This window comes from Falco peregrinus, chromosome 1 (assembly GCF_023634155.1).
Source record: "Falco peregrinus isolate bFalPer1 chromosome 1, bFalPer1.pri, whole genome shotgun sequence".
NCBI lineage: Eukaryota > Metazoa > Chordata > Aves > Falconiformes > Falconidae > Falco > Falco peregrinus.
In genome coordinates, this window is record NC_073721.1 from 60,203,386 (window position 1) to 60,212,917 (window position 9,532).

Consider the following 9,532-nt stretch of genomic DNA (forward strand, 5'->3'; position numbering starts at 1 on the left):
CCTGGATCACTCTGGGGGCCAAGCCATATCTATGCATCCTAAGGGGAAAGCTTACTCCTTTTTGTGAATTAGCCTGAATGCAGTAACTGCTCTCCCCTAGCTGGTGACACGTTCAGCAACACGTCAGACGGGCAAAAAAAATTAGAGCTTTCAAATGGAGAAGGAGATGCAGTGCAGACACAGGCATTACCTTTTGCTCGCTTTTGCAGGAAGCCTTTAACCTTATCATTGGATCATACCTTCAGGATTGGTTTGGGTGGTGTTTTCTTTTGCTGGGTTTGTTGGTTTTTTGGGGGAGTGTTGGTTGGTTTGTTTTGTTGCTGGGGGTTTTTTTGGTTGTTTTTTGGTTTGAGTTTGGTTTTTTTTGGGGGGGTGGGGTGTGGAGCTTGTTTTAAGGAGCCAGTTCCTTCTGTAATCTAGTAAAGCTACCCACCAACACAAAACACTTTGCTCAAATATAAGCAACTGAACAACGACAGCATGTTATTAAATAACATTAGCAGATAAACCACGGCAGTACCAACCACATTTATAGCTGCTTGGTAACCACCTGACTAACACAGTTCAAATGAAATGCAGTGGCTTTGAAAATACTTCTCAGGCCTCAGCATAAAGAAAACTTGCAGCTCACTGGATCAAACCTGTCCAGGCCAGAGGTGGACTGATTCAGTAACAGCTTCTATTACAAATACCCGTGCTATCACAACTGATAAACAGCTGACCACCAAAACAAGGAACTGCTCAGGGTTTGGTATTTTTCTGTTCTCTTCTTGCTGGGGGGCTGGGATGGGGCTGGTTCTTTTTTTTTTTTTTTCTAATTAGGAAGACCAAAAGCGGAGTCCAACAACTGGAAGATTAGCTGATGCCCTGGATGTGGTCCAGGGCACCACAGAAATTCTGAAAGGGGAGAGTCATAAATTTTTCTATAATTGGCAGCTTTCCTCAACAGTTTTCTCCCTTCAGGGCACTTCAGGACAGCATGCTGGGCTGTTTACAGTTTTGGAAAGAGCATTGCACAGCCCAGCCTCAAGCCTTCTACTTGTTCTGTGCCAGCTCCCCTCGAAGAAGCCTTAAGAACTCCCAGCCTCAAAGCAATACAAGCTCACTTGTAATTGTCACTGTTACAGATGCTGAACCTCTAGAAAACTGAAGTGAAGCAGCAAACTGGTAATACTTCATAGTGGTGCAGGACTCCATGAAAACACTGACAAAAAGATAGGGAGAGAAGAGGAATAAAAAGCACATTCAAATCGCCATACAGAAAGGATATCAAGATATTTTATGCATCATGCAGTGGTTTACCAATCCAGTTAGAACCTCTACCACTTTACAGAGATGGTGGTCCCATCTCTTAACATGCCCTGCCTCCCCCAACATCTTTGGTGCTATAAATTTTGTGGAGATGCGGTACCACCATTCTGGGAGCACAGCTGGCTTTGATACAAAGAATAGTATCGAAAGTACTACCTCCTGTTATTCAATTCTTGATTGGGAAAAGAAGCTATTTCATGTGGCCTTCAGCTCTCAGACTACAAATCTATTACCACTCCAAAGAACTTCTTGGCTGCATGCTGAGTCCAAGACTAAAAGCCTTTCCTGATGTGCGTGTACAGAAACAGAGTAAACAGCTCTACCAGTGTTTGAAAAGAAAAAAAGCTACCATCAGTAAATGCTATTTATAACAGAAGTTCTATCCAAGAGACACAAATGTCCCAACGATTTCAGACAATTTTCTGCCCAAAGAGGTCTCAAGTGACTGATGAAGAAAGAGGCAACATGAAGTGAAATATAAAAGCTGTCTCTGGCTTTGCAATCTGGGATCCACAGAGAGGATGCATGTATAAGCTGCCCTAGAAAAGACCAAAGGGGAGAAAAGCATGCGCTGGTGGTTTCTGTCTCAAAGTCCCTTCATCAAGTTTTAAGACTTCCCAAATGCGTTGACTGTAAAATGGATATAATCCACACAGGTTATGGACCAGTGCAGGCTGTATACTTTGTATTAAAAGAACACAGACGGGGAAAAAACCACAACCCAACAAAACAAAAACAAAACTGCTGTGAACAATGAGGCATGCCACTGACCTGCAAAACCACAAGCAAACTTGTCTCTAGAAAAGGCAAGAAACAGATTATTAGTACTCTGAACTATCCCAGCTCCGGCCGTGGGCCTACCTATTGTGTAAGTCAGAAACTTTTGTTTTCAAAATGCCTGTTCTCAAGCGAAGTGTCCAGCACTAACAACAAAGCATGCCGTTTCATTTACTCCAAATTAAACTGCAGTTTCTCAGGCTTTGAGTATCAGCAAAATGTTAAACAGTTCAAGAGCATTTCGTATTGTATTTAATATGCTTGAGTCATTTCATAAATATTAGCAATAATTTTAGCATTCCCACTATTGTACATGTGGGTGGGTTCTCCAGGAACGATCAGAAGATCGTCAGACAGGTGTGAAGAGAGCGTAGCAGCAGTACAGCCAAACGCTTCACCTGAATCCACCACCAGCGATCCCCACCCAGGCTGTAGTCACAAGACATGCTATTTCCTCAAAGTATTTTCTACAACAAATAAGTTTCCCTTGTGTTTTACATAGTTCAATTTTGAGGCAAACTGCTTTATCAAGACGCCTGTGTCTTTCAGAAGCTCAAAAGAGCAAAGAAAAGATTGTGCATATTGAAGACAGCCAAGCGGTCATCTTGCCAGTGACTGCAGACTACACAGGCCCTCCTTCTGGGACAGCAGCTTCACTGATACAGCAATAAAACCTGGTTCTGAGACCCACGGACAGGAGATTTCTAAGGACAACCCACATGCCTAAAACATCATTTGCAATATATGTGAGCAGTCTCATAGCTCCAGGAACTTTCTAGTTCCCTTCCTTGTTTACACTCCAAGTTTTTCCCCCCACTCTGCAACACAGAGATTACAATGCTAACTTCTTCCTAAGTTGCATGGAACCATGCCACATAAGAAGCCCCAGAAACACTATCCCAGATAGAAGACCTGAATTCTACTAACAATTTCATTAAAAATATTGATGCAATTTATACCAAGTGTTGTGCCATTCCCACTAACCTTTTTCATGTCTCTACTTGAAAGACAGATCAAAATAAAAAAGTTTATGCAAAACCAAAACAAAAATGCTGATTTGCCCTCTTTGCACTGCATCAACTCAGCTAACCAAGCAAGACAACGCAAAGAGCCCTAGTTCGGTAAGCAACTGAACTACGTAGCACTGGAATTTGAATAATGCTATAACAACAACAAAATCAGTAAAAAATGAGTGACATGACTCATATCCAGATTAATTCCGCAGATCAAAGCTTAAAACAAGCGTTGGAAGAACCAGGCTACGTTCAGTGTTAAGCCACCAGGCCACACGCATGTCTGACAATGTACCTGATGAGTATTAATTTTCCTCAAACAACATGGTTTGTCTTCTCAAATTTGTGGTACTTCTACATCAGCTGTTCTCAGAGGTTCTAGCCCTTCTTGGGTTAAAAACAAACAACCCAGAAAACATTTTGCAGACACAACTAAGTTATCTTGCAGCGATATCTAAATGAACAGAAAATTGGAAATAAAGCACTGGAATCTTTGAACAAGGCTAACCCACAAAGTAAAAAGTTCACAGAGGTGTAACAAACGATTATCTTAAGCGTGATTAATCAAAACAACAAAAAATGCAAAACCAGAATCCATTCTTTCACTCTGCTTCTACTTCTGTATCCTTGATTATGGTTTTAAAAAAGCAAAAGTAACTTAATTTAAGACACTAGAATCATGTAGATTCCTGAAATTAGAGCACACCCTTCAACTATGTGCCCCTACATATGGAAAAAACACCCACTAAAAAAAAGCTTCAGGAGGAGAGAAAGTAAGTTTATGATGCAACTGTGCAAGAGTCCAAAACTAATACCATGAAGGCGCTTTCATCACATAGCCCTGGCTTTAGACTTCAAAGTTATAAAGATATTCCCCAAAGTATTATTCCGTAAGCTGAAGTTTTCCCTTGATTAAGGCCAGAGAGCTGTGGAAAGTAATTCCAAAGCACATCGTCTACAGATGCACTAGATACACTGCTCTAAGTTGCGTCCACACTCTAAGCACTTCCATATAAATCAGAATAGGATTCCTAAAGAAAAATAACTTGCATTAGTGCTTCATGATTAAAAAATTCAATGTCATGTTTCAAATCGGAACTATAAACAGCTCAGGAAATTCAACTACATTACAAAGAAGTCAATAGTACATTGCCACTTTAAGATCCTATGCGACTGCAACAAGGAGCTGACTGCCATTAGAATCATAATTTGTCTTCCCAGTCTGGATTAAATGAGCTATAACACTCTTAAGAGAATTTTTCAGTCAAAAAAAGTACATTAAATTGCTAGTTATTTATGGCAAAATGATGAAGTAGTGGAAGAGAAATGTGCAGGTATCAACGCCTAAAGGTCAGAAAATGAATAGTAAACGTAAAAAGGGAAGTAATAAAAATAAAACTAAGTGATCAGCTGTGTCTGGATTCTGACAGTTGCACTTACCAAGGAGAATATGGAGCACTTTCATGACTATTATTACAACTGCCACATAAACTTAATGAATTCTCGAGAAGAGAGAGATTCATTCCAATCCAGATGACAGGAAGCGAATAAATATAATTTCACAAAGGTGTAACGTAAGACAAGCAGCTGAACTGAGATCCAGAAGATGAAGAGTTGGTTTCCCCAGCTCTCTACTCAGACCATGGCATCTTTTGCCAAGTACTGTATACACAGTAGGAAATGAGGGGCAGCGAGAGAGAGAAACAGAGCTACACCGAATTCAGATTAACCTCTTAAGAGAATTACTCTCACTTAGGCAGGAAAGTGAAGGCATTTTCAATTCAAAATGCCAGCATTTACATTAGAAGTCACATCAAGGTTCCTCCAGCTCGAGAGCCACAGCCAAGTGCCCCCTAGTGAAATTATACGCCCATGAGAAATTTGGGAGCACAAACGCTACACGGTAGCAGAAACAGCGTCAGGTATCCACAAGATGAAGACAAAGTCGTTTATGTGTTCAAGGCTGCGCTCAAGGCATGTACACCTTATCCAAGTAATAAAGAAAAAGCAACTGGAAGCAAGAACATATTTTAAAAAATGCAGTTCATATAATTTCCTGTTCACATGGAAATAATCAAATAAGCTAACAAGCCAAAAAGCAGAAGTGATCTACGCAGAAGCCAAAGTTTTCACACACAGATATATCAGAACTAAAGAGGTGGGAGACAAAGAAGATTTAGACTCTGACAAAGAAACATAGCCAATTCTTGATGCCCTTTCCCTTCTCGGCCTTGGACTGAGGCTGTGGGAGAAATATAAAGCGAGAGGAGAAAATGTCCAAAAAACAGGTTGGAGACTCCTCTCAGCAATTCTGCGCTGCTCAAGGTGGAGAATCCGTGCTGCGTGCCGGGAAGAGGGCAGCAGGAACCACCACCCTGCCAGGACAGCCCGAAAGACCTCACAGAGCACTGAAAGCAGAGCTGGGCGAACACAGATTAGGAGCACGCTCAGGCCTGGCACCGCATTGTCCCACGTGCCTTCAAACAGTTTACAAAAACTGGAGACAGCAGTTATTAGACAACAATCCTCGTCAGAGTTCTTACCAACCAACCCTAAATCCTGAGAGGCAGACAAGATCTCTCGTTTTAAGCAACCCAATCAACAGGTCTTTCTTTAAGCAACTATCATTTAACAACTTTCCATCAAAATATCCCTAATACTAATCCTCTTCCACTGCACATCACCTTGTTATTGACTTTTGAAAACCACAAATTTTTTGTCCTCAACTCGTTAATATTTTGTGTCTATCACCGTCCTTGCTAGGTTAGCGCAAGGCTACTAACACCGAAACACACAAGGCATGCCCTGTATCAGGTGTCCAAAAATACAAACTCAATAGAGTGTGTGTGGGGGGAAAGGTGCCTTAATGCCATCGGTATTAATAGCACGAGTAAGTATTAACATCAGCAATAACTTGTAAGAGCCTTGAATTCAGTTGGCTTGCTAACCATGGCATAAAAGATACTAAAGTTACTTTCCAGAAGTTCCATAAGAAATTATGACACAAAAAAAGGGGGAAGTATTGAAATGCCTAATTTGTGGCAAGGGAATAGCAGCAGACTGTATCATCACCTGCCTTCTCTACAACTCGTTGTTACAGCTGCGTAAAAGTTAGAAGTGCTGCACAGAAAATGGAAGAGTAGAAAACAACCAAACAACAATCCAGACGGTCAGTTATGACTCAGAAAAGGGCAAAAGAAAGAAAACTAAGAAGAAGTCATCAGCAAAGTAAACACTCAGCATCAACTCCCCAGCAGCTAAATCTGAAAAGGCAAGTCCAGATATTTGGATTGAAATATATTCTTCATGCCAAGTATTAGAAAAAACCTAAATGCTAATGGACTGCTGTACTCATTAACATCCACGCTGCTGCAAAGCAACAGATGAGTACAAGATATTTGTAACCGCTGAAACAAACAGACCAATTTGGAAAAAAAAAAAAAAAAAATAGTTATCTACAGCAAAACCAGGTACAGAATGAGTAAGCAAGCTACACTGAAGAGTTACGAATGTTATAAACTGCACTTCAGCAGCCTTCCAGAATACAAACAAGCGTTTTAAATTTAGCAGAGAATCTCAGGTACTGCTGCCTACGTCACCCATAAGACATTCAAATCCGCCCGGATTTAACCTCGTACCACATTCTGAAAACTGACCCAACAGCAAAATTAAACAGTCCGGTACTGGATTGGCAGTGAGCATTACGTTACTGGCAGGTCATTCCTAGGTCCCATTTTAACATTCCCATTAGCAATTTGAAAGAGGATGGGAGTGGCAAAGGCGAAGAAGCCAGATGACATTTGCAGAGGACACCAAACTGGGTGGAGCAGTAAACAAGGACAAATACAGAAAAAGAGATTGTTTTTCTATATAAAGATCTAAGAACATTTCATAGAGAGGAGAAAATAGAGCAGCACCGAGCACTCTTGCTGAACACATTCATACAGCTGATTCTCCAAGGACTAGCTTGCCCCTAAATAACAGCTATCGTTGCATCAGTCTCCTACACCAGAATAATCCTGTAAAAGTGCATATCGGGAAAAATCATTGGTAACCACCTAGAGCACCTCTGGAAGATGGAACACCAGTTAGGCACAGGGGTTCTGTTGCAAACATTATTTTCCAAAGGCAGCAGAAACCACAGCACCGACAAGACCAGCAATCCCAACAAACTCCAGGACCACCCCAGAAACCCACGCCCCGCGGGACGAACACCGGCGGCGGGCACGGGGGTCCCACCCCCGGCGCCCGGCCGGGAGCGCTCGCAGTGGGGATAATCCTGCGCGCACCGCTACGCGCACAAGCGCGTTCCGCCAGACGCGGGGGAAACCCGAAGGAGAGCTGGGGAAGGGAGCGCTCAGTTCCCATTTTGTTCGGCTGAAGCCGGGAAACAGCGACAGCACCGACTATCGCCGAGCAGCAGCCCCAGAACGCGGCCCGGCCCGGCCGCGCCGGAGGGCGCACGGCAGCACCGGCCCGCGGGAGCCGAGGGGAGCCCCAGGCCCGGGTGTAAGCCCCGGTTTCGGGGCGCTGAGGCGGGCAGCTCCCCTCAGAGCTCCCCCCCACCCCCCGCTCCACCGTCGCGGGCTGCACCCCCGCCTGCGGCCGGACCGGGGCAGCGCGGGGAGCGGGGCCCAACCGTCCCCGCGGCGGCCTCCCCGCTCCCCCCCCGCCGCAGGCCGCGGGCCCGCAGCGGCCGAACAAAGGCCCCAGTAGCCGGCCCCGGCCCCTCCGCCCGCCGCGGCCCCGCACGGGCAGGTGCCCGACACCTTCCGGGGCGCCGCCGCGGGTCCGGCCGCGCCCGCCCGCCCGGAGCGCGGCGGCTGGGCCGGGCCTGGAGCCGGGCCGGGCGCGTAGGCCCAGAGCCTACCTGGTGCGGAAGGGCCGGGGCCGGACGGGCGGAGCGGAGCCGGGGCCAGGGTCGGGCCCGGAAGGAGCGGCCCCCGCTGCTCGGTCGTCGCCGCCGCCGCCGCTCCGAGCTCCGGCCAGGCGAGCCAGCCGAGCGCCGAGCCGAGCCCGAAAAGCGGCGCCGAGAGCGGTACCAAGGCCCGAGCAGCCGAGGCTAGAACGCCGCCAGGCCTCGCCAGCCGAGCGACGATGTCGTCCACCGCGGCGCAGCTCTTCGCGCGGCCGCCTGGGGGCGACAGAGAGCAGGCGAGACCAGTCGAGCGCGGAGGCGCGGCGGGGGGCGGATGCGAGGCTGGCGCCGGTGGCGGGCGGAGGCCGGCGGTCGCGCTGCGCCGGGCACCCGGCCACGGGAGGAATCACGGCATGCCGGCCTGCCCCCCGAAACCCTTCGGAGCCGGGCCGGGCTGCGGCTGGGCTTGGCACCGGGGGGGTTGGCCCTGGCCCTCGCCCCCGGGCGGGGAGGCCGCCGGGGCAGCACCCCGCTCCTGCCGGGCCTGTGCCGCTCACAGCACACCTGCAGCCCGCCCTCCACACCTCCTGTCTGTCCCTTTTGTCTTTCCCTTCAGGCTGATACAGAGCGGGAAAAAATGTAATTAAAAACAGGCGAGAAAAGAGTTGGGATCCGAGTGAATCGCATTTAGAGAAAGTGAAGGGCAATCAGATGAGACACAACTGGAAAAATTCCTTTTTCTGCAACAGGACAGCATTAATATTTATTGTTATATATTAATCTCCCAACTTCACAGAGAGTGAAGCCACAGAACATGTACACAGCCCCACCTGAAGACAGGCCCCGGACAGGGAGAAGCCCCACAGAGCTGCCCTCCGCATCGGAGAGGTAAGAGCTCGCCAGGGAGGTGAGCTTGGATGTGGGAGGAAAATCTAAGCAAGGCAGGGCACTTTGCACCAGTAAATCAGCAAAGGAAAAGTCAAAAGGCCCAGACAGGTGATGTTTAGGGCTTGAGGTTTACTGCAATACACAGGATTGGAGGGAGCAAAGGCAGCCTGCAGCACAGACAGTCTTCAAGGAGGTTGGTATTTTAAGGGAAAACTAGAAAGGGCCGATGATGGGATTTTACAAGGAATTTAGTCAAGCAGTGAAAACTGCAATACCTTGGACAGTCAGTCACTGTCATCCTCCAACAGATGACTGAAATTTATCAGATGTTGTATGGTCAGGGCAGACCTTATTTTTCAAAGCTCTGACAATACGCAGACTTTGTAAGTACTCCGGGATGTAGCTGGCAAGATGAGGTGAAAGTACAGAGGAGCCAGAAAGCAGAAAAGAGACATGACTCTCAGCTGTCAAATTTAAATATTACCTAAACCTGAGAGAAAAGAGAGAAGCCTAGATGAATTGTTTTGAAGGAAGCTGCTTAGGAGTACGTGGGGCAAACTGTTCTCTAGATGAGGAAGTTCCATTTCCCAAGTGCACTGAAGGGTACTTAAATCTGACTCAAGGAAAAAGAGTAGTTTTGAGCGGATTGGTTTTGTCTGGTGTGGCCTGATGCAGGTTTTGCCCA

The 9,532-nt window shown here is 46.6% G+C and overlaps 1 protein-coding gene across 6 annotated transcripts in view; it reads right to left on the reverse strand.

The window, feature by feature from the left end:
* AMBRA1 (autophagy and beclin 1 regulator 1) overlaps positions 1–8,222 on the reverse strand; it is a 135,635-nt gene extending 127,413 nt beyond the window's left edge. For 2 of the 6 annotated variants that reach the window (XM_055806626.1, XM_055806629.1), the window contains exon 1: positions 7,972–8,211. The gene's annotated coding sequence lies outside the window, so the exon portion shown is untranslated. Of the gene's footprint in view, positions 1–1,106; positions 7,174–7,971 lie in introns of those variants that run through there. The other 4 variants (XM_055806639.1, XM_055806652.1, XM_055806633.1 and 1 more) reach the window with 4 other exon arrangements.
* Between the last annotated feature and the right edge of the window lie 1,310 nt (positions 8,223–9,532).